A 14,032-nucleotide genomic window follows, 5' to 3' on the forward strand; every position below is an offset into this window, starting at 1 on the left:
TGAAGGTAAAAGTAAAAATAAATGTATAACTTATATATATACTTTTATAAGTTGGGCCCCTTTGGGTAGCCAAGAATGTTAATGTTTGTTTTTAATTGTCATTGCTCAAAAAATAATAATGAATCAAAATCAATGTTGTTATGAATTATTGACATATTTAAGTTTCCAATTAGTTCACATCAAATATTACACTTTGAAATATTTTTTGGGGGGAAAATATTACATATTTTAAGTAGTTTGCCAGATAAAAAAACTTAAGTTTTCTTTGACAAAAAGGGCACAAAACGAAAAATGTAAAAATGATTTAAAAAATTATAATCGACGGATAGATCTGAAGTTGATGTAGAGATTTAGGCGCTGAAAGTAAAAATATTGCAAATTTTGTGTGTTTGCCGTATAAAGAACAAAGCTTTCTATGACAAAAGGGCAAAAAAGAAACATTTAAAAATAATAAAATCTTATCAACAGATAGATCTAAAGTTGATTGAGATCACAGGTGTCAAACTCAAGGCCTGGGGGCCACTTCTGGCCCGCCACATCATCTTATGTGCCCTGTGAAAGCCTGAAAAAAATGGGTTTTAATAAAATACTTTTTATTTTTTATTTTATTTTTTTACTAAATTCATTCGTTCTTTCAATTTTGACAGAAAAAAATGCATATTTTAAAATATATTATGTGATCATGGCAATTATATTATTATATACTGTCGTGCAAAACTATTTTTGTTAGATAAAAACAAATAGTTCAATATCTGCTTGTCACCTTTATTCATGATTTTAAAGCAAGTTATACATAAAAAAATCTAATAATCAAATGCATTTCGATTAATCATGATTAATCACAGGTTATTACCCACATGCATACTGTTAATTTTTTTTTTTTTTTTAATCGGCCCTCTGAAAGCAGCCATTACTGCGATGTGGCCCTCAATGTAAATGAGTTTGACACCCCTGATCTAAAGACTTATGCTTTAAAAGTTAAAAAAAAAAAAAGAATATGTATGACTTCTTTGTAACATTTTTATGAGTGGGATACCCAATAATTTTAATGATATAGTTTTTTTCAACCAAAAAAAATATATATGATGAATCAAAATCAATGTGAAGTATTTACATATTCAAGCCTCCAATTACTTCACATCAAATATTACACTTTGAAATATTTTTTTGGGGGAAAATATTGCATATTTTAAGTAGGTGGCCAAATGGGCATAAAACAAAAAAAATTAAAATTATTTTAAAAATGATAATTTTTTCATAGATAGATCTGAAGTTGACTTATTTTTAAGACTTTTATAAGTTGGCCCTTTTGGGCAACCAAGAATGTTAGTTTGTTTTTAATTATCATTGCTCAAAAATTAATAATGAATCAAAATGAATGTTGTTATGAACGATTGATCAATTTAAGACTCCAAATACTTTACATCAAAAATTCCAGTTTTTAAATATCTTTTGGGCAAAATATTGCATACTTTGTGTGTTTGCCTTGTAAAAAATGAACATTAAAAAACAAAACAAATTTTGATTGACAGATAGATCTGAAACTGATCTACAGATTTAGGCGTTGAAGGTAAAAAAAAAAGAAAAAAAAAAAAAGACTTATTTTTAAGACTTTTATAAGTCGGGGCCTTTTGGGTAGCCAAGAATGTTAATGTTTGTTTTTAATTGTCATTGCTCAAAAAATAATAATGAATCAAAATCAATGTTGTTATGAATTATTGACATATTTAAGTCTCCAATTACTTCACATCAAATATTACACTTTGAAATATTTTTTGGTGGAAAATATTGCAGATTTTGGTTGTTTGCCAGTAAAAAAAACTAAGTTTTCTTGGACAAAAAAGGTCATACAACAAAACATTAAAAAATTATAATCGAGGGATGGATCTGAAGTTGATGTAGAGATTTAGGCGTTGAAAGTAAAAAAAAAAAATGTATGACTTATTTTTAAGACTTTCACAAGTGTTTAATGTTAACATTAATGTTTATTAGGGCCCGCAATGGCCCATTGTAAAAGGACTCCCACAGGGAGTCCTTATGCAATGGGACATAAGGACCTATTGTTATTCGTTCGTTTTATTTCTTTTTCTTTATTATTCTTCCGCCGCCTCTTTGAGCACTAATTTGACCCACTTAACATGCTTCAAAACTCACCATATTTGACCCACCCATCAGGACCTGCGAAAATTGTCTTTTAATGAAAAAACTGAACCGCAAAAATCAAAATTGCGCTCTAGCGCCCCCTAGGAAAAAAAAAAAAAAAGACTGCCTGTAACTCCCACTAGGAAGGTCGGAAAGACAAAACCTCTATGTAGGTCTGACTCAGACCTAACTTTCATAATGGTACATTCTCGGGCTACAATCTACAGGAAGTTGGCTATTCCCCCTTCAAGACAAAAAAGTACTAAAAACAGTCACTTTTGCCTCTTTGAGCTGTAATTTGACCCCCTTAACATGCTTCAAAACTCACCAAACTGAACACACACATCAGGACTGGCTAAAACTGTGATCTAATGAAAAAACCTAACCCCAAATCTAAAAATTGTGCTCTACAGCAATTTTTTTATAAAACGCACAAAAAACTGCTCCTCCGATGACAAATCTTACAAAACTGCCTGTAACTCCCACTGGGAAAGTCGGAGAGAGATGAAACAAAAACCTCTATGTAGGTCTTACTTAGACCTACATTTCATAAATTGACAACCCCCAGCAAAAATCCACAGGAAAATTGCTATTCCCCCTTCAAAACAATTTTTTTGTAAAAACCGGTCACCTTCCTTCAAAAACGAACTCCTCTGAGCGCGTTTGTCGTTTCGCCTTCAAACTAACACAGGAAAGACATTGAACCCTTGTGAATACAACAACAGAAGCGCTTTTTAATTAAGTGCTCCGGTTTTGATTTTATGACCCTTCAAAGACCCGCTGCGCTGATGCTGCTGCAATGCTGTTTTTTTAAGATGGCTGCTTATAAGCAGGAAGCACCAACGTGCCCACACAATGCAGACAAGGTAGGTACACTAGACAAAAGTCTTGGGACACTTCAGACTAAAAGTAGACAAAAGTATTGAGACACTTAGGACTAGCACCTGCCAAATACGCGGGCCCGAACAACGCTGCTTGCAGCTTTAATTTTTAATTGTCATTGCTCAAAAAATAATAATGAATCAAAATCAATGTTATGAATTATTGACATATTTAAGTCTCTAATTACTTCAAATGAAATATTCCACTTTGAAATATCTTTGACAAAGAGGGCATAAAAAACACACACAAAAAAAAAATTATAATCAACGGATAGATCTGAAGTTGATCTATTCTAGAAACTTAAGTGTTGAATGTTAAAAAAAAGTATGATTTATGTTCAATACATTTATTAGTGGGGATACCTTATATACCCACTAATTTTAGTGAGATTTTCTTGTGTTCGCTCAACAACAAAAAAAAGAAATAAAATCAATGTTGCTATGAATTATTGACCTATTTAGGGCTCCAATTACTCATACTTGCCAACCCTCCCGGATTTTCCGGGAGACTCCCGAAATTCAGCGCCTCTCCCGAAAACCTCCCGGGACAAATTTTCTCCCGAAAATATCCCGAAATTCAGGCGGAGCTGGAAGCCACGCCCCTTCCAGCTCCATGCGGACCTGAGTGACGTCAGGTGCGCAACACCACGTAAATCGTTGGCCAACCAAAAAGTAACCCCAGTACGCTATAGCCAACATTCACCAGGAGATGGCAACAGACAAACATAGATCACTCTATTACATTCCTCCCCTTTTAGAAATGTATAGAAGTTACTCAAAATAAATAAACAACCCAACCAAAAAATGCAGCAGCTCGTTTAAAAAACTGTACTTAAGCCACGTTCTTTTCTTTCTTTTTTAGTACTGAACTCTTAACCCTCATTTGTAAAAAAAAATAACATGCTTATTATACAAACAGTATTTGTACACCTTTAACACAGATTTTTATACTGTCTTCAGAGATTCCGTTTTTTTTGGTGGTACTCGAAACCTTTCTGGGTACCTGCGAAAGGGTGTTCAGCATGGTTGGAAAAATAGTGACAGAGAATAGAACAAGGATGGACAATTCAACCCTTAACTCAACAATGAGTAGATGAGTGTTATGTGTGTGTATATGTGTAAATAAATGAACACTGAAATTCAAGTATTTCTTTTATTTATATATATATATATATATATATATATATATATATATATATATATATATATATATATATATATATATATATATGTATGTGTGGGGGAAAAAAAATCACAAGACTATTTCATCTCATCCACAACAGTACACCATGGCAAAAAAAGAACAATGCAACATTTGACGTCACTATGGGAAGTTTTGACGGAGCAGAAACGTGTGAACTCGTTGGGAGTTTCCTCCTCTCCCAGCTCGCTAGCCTCAATCTGAACCTTGGTATTTACCGTGATGACGGACTGGCAGTGTGTCACGCCTCGCCAAGGAGCAGCGAGAATACCAAGAAGCGCATATGCCAAATTTTCAAAGAGAACGGCCTACGGATCACGATTGAAGCCAACAAGCAAACCGTCAACTTCCTTGACGTCACTTTCAACCTGAGAAATAACAGCTACCAACCATTCACGAAACCCAACACAACACTCCAATACGTGCACCATGACAGCAACCACCCACCCACCACCACGAAAAGAATACCTACCGGAATCAATAAAAGGCTATCGATGCTGTCATCTAGCAAAGCTGAATTTGACCAAGCAACCCCCCCGTACCAAAAAGCCCTTGATGAAAGCGGATACAATTTCACCCTCACCTATGAACCCACGCCAGGAAACCAGCCAAAAAAGAACAGAAAACGAAACGACATCATCTGGTACAACCCCCCATACAGCAAAAACGTCTCAACTAACATTGGACACAAATTCCTCAATCTGATTGACAAACACTTTCCCAAAGACAACACCCTAAGAAAAGTATTCAACAAGAACAACATTAAATTGAGCTACAGCTGCATGAACAATATACGACAAATCATCTCAAACCACAACAAAACAATTGCAAATGAGCCGTCGGCCCCCAGACAGAGCGACTCCAAAACCAACAAAGGCTGTAACTGTCGAAAGAAACCTGATTGCCCTCTCAACGGGGGGTGCTTACAAACATCAGTTGTCTACCAATCTAAGGTAATACGCAAGGACATTAACACATCCGACACATATGTAGGATTAACCGAGGGAGAATTCAAAACCAGATGGAACAATCACAAGGCTTCTTTCAGGAACTAAAACCTGCGAAATACCACAGAACTCAGCAAACACATTTGGGACCTCAAAGACAATAATGTTGAATATTCAATAACATGGCAAATTCTTGCATCCAGCACACCTTACAATAGTGGTAATAAAAGATGCAACCTATGCTTGAAAGAGAAACTGTTTATTATTTACCGTCCAGACCTGTCATCCCTCAACAAGCGCAGCGAAATTGTAACAACATGCCGCCATAGACGGAAACACCTCCTAGGTAACACACGAGCCAATCACCACGCCCCTAGACCAGCCTGTACCCACCCACTCTGTGCCCTATATAAACCATGGTATGCGAATGCTCCCATTAAAATCTCCTGATGATTGAGGGTACCCCCCCTCATGAAACAGGCCTGTAGGAGATGAAATAGTCTTGTGATTTTTTTTTCCCACACATACATATATTGCGCTCTACTACGGTATCGAGCACTATTTTTTGGATAACCTTATTAAGACATATATATATATATATATATATATATATATATAATATATATATATGTATATATAATAAAATATATATATATATAGTCAAAGTCAAGTATTTCATATATATATATATATATATATATATATATATATATATATATATATATATATATATATATATATATATGAAATACTTGACTTGGTGAATTCTAGCTGTAAATATACTCCTCCCCTCTTAGCCCCGCCCCAACCACGCCCCCGCCCCACCCCGACCACGCCTCTCCCCCAGCCCCCACCCCCAACCTCCCGAAATCGGAGGACTCAAGGTTGGCAAGTATGCAATTACTTCACATCAAATATTACACTTTGACATTTTTTGTGGGGGCAATATTGCATATTTGTGTTTTCCCCCTAAAAAAAATCAAGAGTTTTGACACAAAGGACGTAAAACGTCAAATAAATAGTTCATATCGACAGACCAGCTGAAGTTAATCTATCCATCCATCCATCCATTTTTTACCGCTTGTCCCTTACGTAGAGATGTTAAAAATAAAAGTAATATGACTCATTTGTAACACTTTATGGCAGAGACCCGGATCAAACTTGAGGGGAGCCCTGAAGGTTAAAAGGAAATTCTAGATGTATGGTTTTGAAAATGAAGTATATCAAACTGGCCCCTTGCATGCTTTTATTTCTCAGTGGGAAAAGTTTGGATACCCCAATATATTAGCTTTTGAGTAATAAAAGCAAATAGTTGTTAAGAGTTATACAATATGTACCTCAATAATAATTTTTTTTAATTATTAGAGGGCCAATAAAAAACTAGTTCTGGGTCGCACTTTGGACACCCATGCTGTTTACTTCTAACCATTTTATGACATTTTGGTTACATTACGATAATAAACGTCTTCTATTGTTGTGGTGATGTGTAATCCACGATAAGTGGGCCATGCAAGTGTGCACAGTTGTGTAACATGATGATAGGTTACATGTTTGGGCACATTTGAACATTTTTCAGGGTGGGGTTTAAAGAGCTGCGTCAAGGTTAGCCTCGCAGGAAATGACGCACTCGTACCTGCCCTTCAAAATAACGTCATGTTTGCGCCAGTCGAAAAAAAGATGATACCGCGTACAGGAAGTATGTCTTCTCATAGTCATTTCCCGACATTCGCCAGGTTCAATTTCATACATACTGACACGTTTTCTGTTGTGTGTTTCGGCGACAGTAACGTCCTGTAGACGGCCAACGGTTGTTTTATTTTGGCGGTCACGACAGGAAGTGGCGGGCCCTTCGGCTCTAAATGTCGTCAAGCGTCGCTCGGGCTGCGGACGAGACTTCGGCTCCACTCGGACACGAGAAGACGGCCTCGAATGGTGAACAACCGTTCCTCGACTTGACGTTTTTCCCTGGAAACCGGCTGTATGATCAAGTTACAATCTTCAATGAGTAAGCATATCCCAGTAAGTAACATTTGTTTTCCCTTTATTCTTTTTTTTTCGAGACAGTTTTTTTTATCCGTCGTCAAATCACGGCCTTGCGCCGAGCTAGTTAAACCAACATGGCGCCTCGTTGCGTTCACTATCTACCGTCAATATTGTCATAAAAAGCTATGATGACGTCAAATAAACTGCCCTTCTTCCCTTTGTTACCTCCGCGGTGTGTTCAAGTACGCCGCCCCCTCTTCTTTGTCGGCCGCCATGTTGCCAGATGCGGTTTAAACCGGACAATAGCGGATTAGCCGGTGACGTTTTTACGTCACGTAACCTTTTATGCCGTCGGCCTCCCGGCTAAATGACGCCTCACTCAGAGCCGGCGACCTTGTGTAAAACTCCCCCGTCCCCCTAATCGCATTCGTCGCGGGCTTGTCGAAGGGCTCCGTGACACACCTGCCGGCCGCTATGACGTCACGCTTCTTTGTGCGATGGTGGCGTGACGTCACTCGTCGTGCAAATTTAGGCCCAAATTTAGCTGGCGTAATTTGCACAAATCCCGAAAGTCGAAGCTCGATCAACCGCTCAGCGGCCACTTCATTAGGTACAACAGCACATTGCATTACAGTGCTTAATGAGGAGGGGCGTGGCCTAAAGAGGTCTGCCCAATTACCCGAGTGCCTGGACTATAAAGTGCACCGGTATATAAGCCGCACCCACTGAATTTTAGAACGAAAAAATATTTTTCCACATGTTAGCCCCACCAGACTATATATAGGCCACAGATATACATGTTGTGAAACGTTTTCCTTACACAAAAATACTTAGTAAATGTTTATTTACATACTTTAATAATGAGGAAAGGCGCGGCCTAAAGAGGTCTGCCCAATTACCCTATTTTCCTGGACTATAAAGTGCATATAAGCCGCACCCACTAAATTCTAGAACAGAAAACATTTTTCCAAATGTTAGCCCCACCAGACTATAAGCCATATATAGATGGATAGATGTATACGTTGTGAAACGTTTTACTTGCACGAAAATACTTAGTGAATGTTTATTTACATACTTTAATAATGAGGAGGGGTGTGGCCTAAAGAGGTCTTCCCAATTACCCTATTTTCCTGGACTAAGCCACACACTTACATATATATATATATATATATATATATATATATATATATATATATATATATATATATATATATATATATATATATATATATATATATATGTGTGTGTGTGTGTGTGTGTGTGTGTGTGTGTGTGTGTGGGAAAAAAATCACAAGACTATTTCATCTCTACAGGCCTGTTTCATGAGGGGGGGTACCCTCAATCATCAGGAGATTTTAATGGGAGCATTCGCATACCATGGTTTATATAGGGCACAGAGTGGGTGGGTACAGGCTGGCCTAGGGGCGTGGTGATTGGCTCATGTGTTACCTAGGAGGTGTTTCCGTCTATGGCGGCATGTTGTTACAATTTCGCTGCGCTTGTTGAGGGATGACAGGTCTGGACGGTAAATAATAAACAGTTTCTCTTTCAAGCATAGGTTGCATCTTTTATTACCATATATATATATATATATATATATTTTATTTATTTATTTATTTATATATTTTATTACCATATATATATATATATATATATATATATACACGCTGTGAAACGTTTTACTTAAAGTACATAAGCCGCACCCACTAAATTTTAGAACAGAAAATATTTTTCAACGTTAACCCCACCAAACTATAAGATATATATATATATACATATCAGTGACGTGTGGTGAGGCACTGACTTCATCACAGTCAGATTTACAAACATGAACCCTAAAGAGTATCTTATTCACCATTTGATTGGCAGAAGTTACCGGGTTATGTTTAAAAGCTCATACCAGCATTCTTCCCTGCTTGGCACTCAGCATCAAGGGTTGGAATTGGGGGTTAAATCACCAAAAATTATTCCCGGGCGCGGCGCCGCTGCTGCCCACTGCTCCCCTCACCTCCCAGGGGGGTGATCAAGGGATGGGTCAAATGCAGAGGACAAATTGCACCACACCTTGTGTGTGTGTGTGACAATCATTGCTACTTTAACTTAACTTTAACTTTACACATACAAACTAGCACACAAAAAAGCACATTTAATAAAAAAAACATTATGGTCTTACCTTTATGTAATATATTGGGTTGGAGGCAATAACCAGGCGAGGTGATGAAGTACGTCTCTTTACTGTAGACTTCAGAACAGACTCGACACACTTGACGTCAGGTGCGCAACACCACGTAAATCGTTGGCCAACCAAAAAGTAACCACAGTACGCTATAGCTAACATTAACCAGGAGATGGCAACAGACAAACATAGATCACTCTATTACATTCTTCCCCTTTTAGAAATGTAGAAGTTACTCAAAAGAAATAAACAACCCAACCAAAAAATGCAGCAGCTCAATAAGAAGCCAAAAAGTGCAAAAACAATAATGTTCGTGTTGGAGGAGTTGTGAATGAATGAAATATGAAATCCGTGCTGCAGTCTGCAGGTGTACCTAATGTTGTGGCCCTGCAGTCATTCACAACTCCTCCAACACGAACATTATTGTTTTTGCACTTTTTGGCTTCTTAGATAACTTTTTTAAATAGATTCAATCTTGCACGTGGAAAGTTTTAAGTGTGGGCTTTAGTTGATATAACACTCCCGTCAGGGGGTGCATTCTCTACCACCAGGAGGCGGGATTACTGCGAGCCTCACACAGTGCGTCTTCGCAGCAGTTTTATGATCGCTCAGCACAAGAAATACGTTACACACATACAGTTGTTGACAAAATACACTGTACATTATATACCTCAGCTAACTAAACTATGGAAATGTATAATATAGTTCATATAGCAATACGGTCTCTCTGCACAGCAGGCCAGCAGTTAGCCGAGTCCGGAATCCATGTTGAGGCACTGAGTGACGTGCCTCAACTGGCTGCTGATCACCGCACCGTCTCTTCTCAGTATTTGAACGGCAAATGTGAAAATTCAGCGATTTTGAATAAAAAATAATCTAAAACTGGTGAAGTTAAATGGAAAATAACTTTATAGTATAATCACTGGATACATTTAACAATTTAATTATTATTTTTTTTAACTTTTTTTTTCTTTCCATGATGGCAGGTGAGGCCCTGCCTCTAGTGACTGCATGTCACTGAGATATATATATATATATATATATATATATATATTTTTTTTTTTTTAATATATACACACCGTATTTTTTGGACTATAAGTCGCTCCATAGTATAAGTTGCACCAGCTGAAAATGCATAGCAAAGAAGGAAAAAAACCTATAAGTTGCACTGGAGTATAAGTCGCATTTTTGGGGGAAATGTATTTGATAAAAGCCAACCGCAAGAATAGACATTTGAAAGGCAATTTAAAATAAATCAAGAATAGTGAACAGGCTGAATAAGTGTACGTTATATGAGGCATAAATAACCAACTGGTATGTTAACATAACATATTATGGTAAGAGTCATTCAAATAACTATAACATATAGAACATGCTATACAATCTGTCACTCCTAATCGCTAAATCCCATGAAATCTTATACGTCTAGTCTCTTACGTGAATGAGCTCAATAATATTATTTGATATTTTACGCTAATGTGTTAATAATTTCACACATAAGTCGCTCCTGAGTATAAGTCGCACCCCCGGCCAAACTATGAAAAAAACTGCGACTTATAGTCCGAAAAATACGGTACATCAGCAGATAGAACATATACACGCATGATACTAATATTTAGCAGATAAATAGAACACATACACGCATGATACTAATATTTAGCAGATAAATAGAACACATACACGCATGATACTATTATTTAGCAGATAAATAGAACACATGCACACATGATACTAATATTTAGCAGATAAATAGAACACATACACGCATGATACTATTATTTAGCAGATAAATAGAACACATACACGCATGATACTAATATTTAGCAGATAAATAGAACATATACACGCATGATACTAATATTTAGCAGATAAATAGAACACATACACGCATGATACTAATATTTAGCAGATAAATAGAACATATACACGCATGATACTAATATTTAGCAGATAAATAGAACACATACACGCATGATACTAATATTTAGCAGATAAATAGAACACATACACGCATGATACTAATATTTAGCAGATAAATAGAACACATACACGCATGATACTAATATTTAGCAGATAAATAGAACACATACACGCATGATACTAATATTTAGCAGATAAATAGAACATATACACGCATGATACTAATATTTAACAGATAAATAGAACATATACACGCATGATACTAATATTTAGCAGATAAATAGAACACATACACGCATGATACTAATATTTAGCAGATAAATAGAACATATACACGCATGATACTAATATTTAGCAGATAAATAGAACACATACACGCATGATACTAATATTTAGCAGATAAATAGAACATATACACGCATGATACTAATATTTAGCAGATAAATAGAACATATACACGCATGATACTAATATTTAGCAGATAAATAGAACACGTACACGCATGATACTAATATTTAGCAGATAAATAGAACACATACACGCATGATACTAATATTTAGCAGATAAATAGAACATATACACGCATGATACTAATATTTAGCAGATAAATAGAACACATACACGCATGATACTAATATTTAGCAGATAAATAGAACATACACGCATGATACTAATATTTAGCAGATAAATAGAACATATACACGCATGATACTAATATTTAGCAGATAAATAGAACACATACACGCATGATACTAATATTTAGCAGATAAATAGAACACATACACGCATGATACTAATATTTAGCAGATAAATAGAACACATACACGCATGATACTAATATTTAGCAGATAAATAGAACACACACGCATGATACTATTATTTAGCAGATAAATAGAACACATACACGCATGATACTAATATTTAGCAGATAAATAGAACATATACACGCATGATACTAATATTTAGCAGATAAATAGAACACATACACGCATGATACTAATATTTAGCAGATAAATAGAACATATACACGCATGATACTAATGTTTAGCAGATAAATAGAACACATACACGCATGATACTAATATTTAGCAGATAAATACCGTATTTTTCGGACTATAATAAAAAAGTACACTTTTTTTATTGTGGTGTTCTGTACTTTTTGTACAGAACGCCACTACAATAGTTAAAAACAATTAAAGTGCACTTTTGTGCATGATGTCACACAAGATATTTCAATAAGTGTCAAATAAAAATGAGCTGCATAATAGGAAATCAAATAGTGTATGTCCTTCGCTATGTGGTAGTTTCCTGCGCATGTTATCTCCTTCTGTTGTTGACTATTTGTTTTCATACGGTGTTGATCTGGAAATGGTTGCTTGGGCATTTTGCGAACGGAGATGTTGACATGCGGAGTTTCAAGCACTCTTCATTCTCTAGCGGGTGACTTTTCAAATGATGCTACAAATTAGCAATGGTGCTACCCTGCTTGGCACTCAGCATCAAGGGTTGGAATTGGGGGTTAAATCATCAAAAATTATTCCCGGGCGCGGCACCGCTGCTGCTCACTGCTCCCCTCACCTCCCAGGAGATGATCAAGGGTGATGGGTCAAATGCAGAAGACAAATTTCACCACACCTAGTGTGTGTGTGACAATCATTGGTACTTTAACTTTACTTTTTGTAGCAACGCTTTTGCCGCATACTTGACATATTACGGTTGTCTGTTCAACATCTGAAGCCAAACCACCGCCAGACGATGGCGATGTTTTTATTGGGAATTAATTCTTCCTTCATTTGTTACCAGATTTGCACCTTCTTTGTCTTGTATTACCACTCGCACTGCTAGCATCACAGCTAATGTTACCATGAGAGAACATATACTCCAATATCACCATATAGTCATTTTCTATATCGCACTGAGACAAACCCGCCATATATCCAGTATATCGCCCAGCCCTATCTCAATGTCATTAAAACCGTTAGCTCCATCTTTTGACACTTTTTCCACTCCCGTCCTTGCACGCTACAACAAAGATGACGGGGAGAAGACGCTGTCTAAAGTGAGTTACGTAAATAAGATCGCCCACAAAACGGCGCATCCTGAAGTGACTTTCAGAAAGCGACTTGAAGATGATGTGTAAAACATCATCTACGCAACATTTTGACCAAAGAACCACCATCACGTTATGTAGACCAGTGTTTTTCAATCACCGTGCCGCGGCACACTAGTGTGCAGTGAGATACAGTCTGGTGTGCCGTGGGAGATTATCTAATTTTACCTATTTGGGTTAAAAATATATTTAGCAATCCAGTAATTCTAGTCTGCAAATGATGTGTTGTTGTTGAGTGTCGGTGCTGTCGAGAGCTCGGCAGAGTAACCGTGTAATACTCTTCCATATCAGTAGGTGGCAGCAGGTAGCTAATTGCTTTGACGGTCCCTGACACAAGGCTGAAGCTTAGAGGTGACAGAGCTTTCGCCGCTGCTGCTCCCAAGCTCTGGAACGACCTACCTCTGAGTATTAGACAAGCCTCCTCTCTTCCTGTTTTTAAATCTCTTAAAAACATACTTTTATTCCATGGCTTTTAACACTGAGTGATATCCATCCTGCAATGGCGCCCCATAATACACATGCTGTGAACCTGTTTTTATTTATTCTATTTTATTTATTTATTTTTTATCGTGTTGTGTTTGCTCGGTACTCGTATTATCTTTTAACCTGCCCATTGTACAGCACTTTGGCTACCCCTGTGGCAAATTTTAAATGTGCTTTATAAATAAAGTT

At 36.8% G+C, this 14,032-nt stretch overlaps 1 protein-coding gene across 2 annotated transcripts in view; it reads right to left on the minus strand.

Annotated features, from left to right (window-relative positions):
- lgsn (lengsin, lens protein with glutamine synthetase domain) overlaps positions 1 to 14,032 on the minus strand; it is a 50,915-nt gene that overhangs the window by 8,850 nt on the left and 28,033 nt on the right. Inside the window, exon 1 of one of the 2 annotated variants that reach the window (XM_072916097.1) lies at positions 7,380 to 7,571. The exons of the other annotated variant lie outside the window; for it this stretch is intronic. The gene's annotated coding sequence lies outside the window, so the exon portion shown is untranslated. Of the gene's footprint in view, positions 1 to 7,379; positions 7,572 to 14,032 lie in introns of those variants that run through there. 2 annotated transcript variants of the gene reach the window in all.

The sequence above is a fragment of the Nerophis lumbriciformis genome, linkage group LG25 (assembly GCF_033978685.3).
Source record: "Nerophis lumbriciformis linkage group LG25, RoL_Nlum_v2.1, whole genome shotgun sequence".
In the NCBI taxonomy this organism is placed as follows: domain Eukaryota; kingdom Metazoa; phylum Chordata; class Actinopteri; order Syngnathiformes; family Syngnathidae; genus Nerophis; species Nerophis lumbriciformis.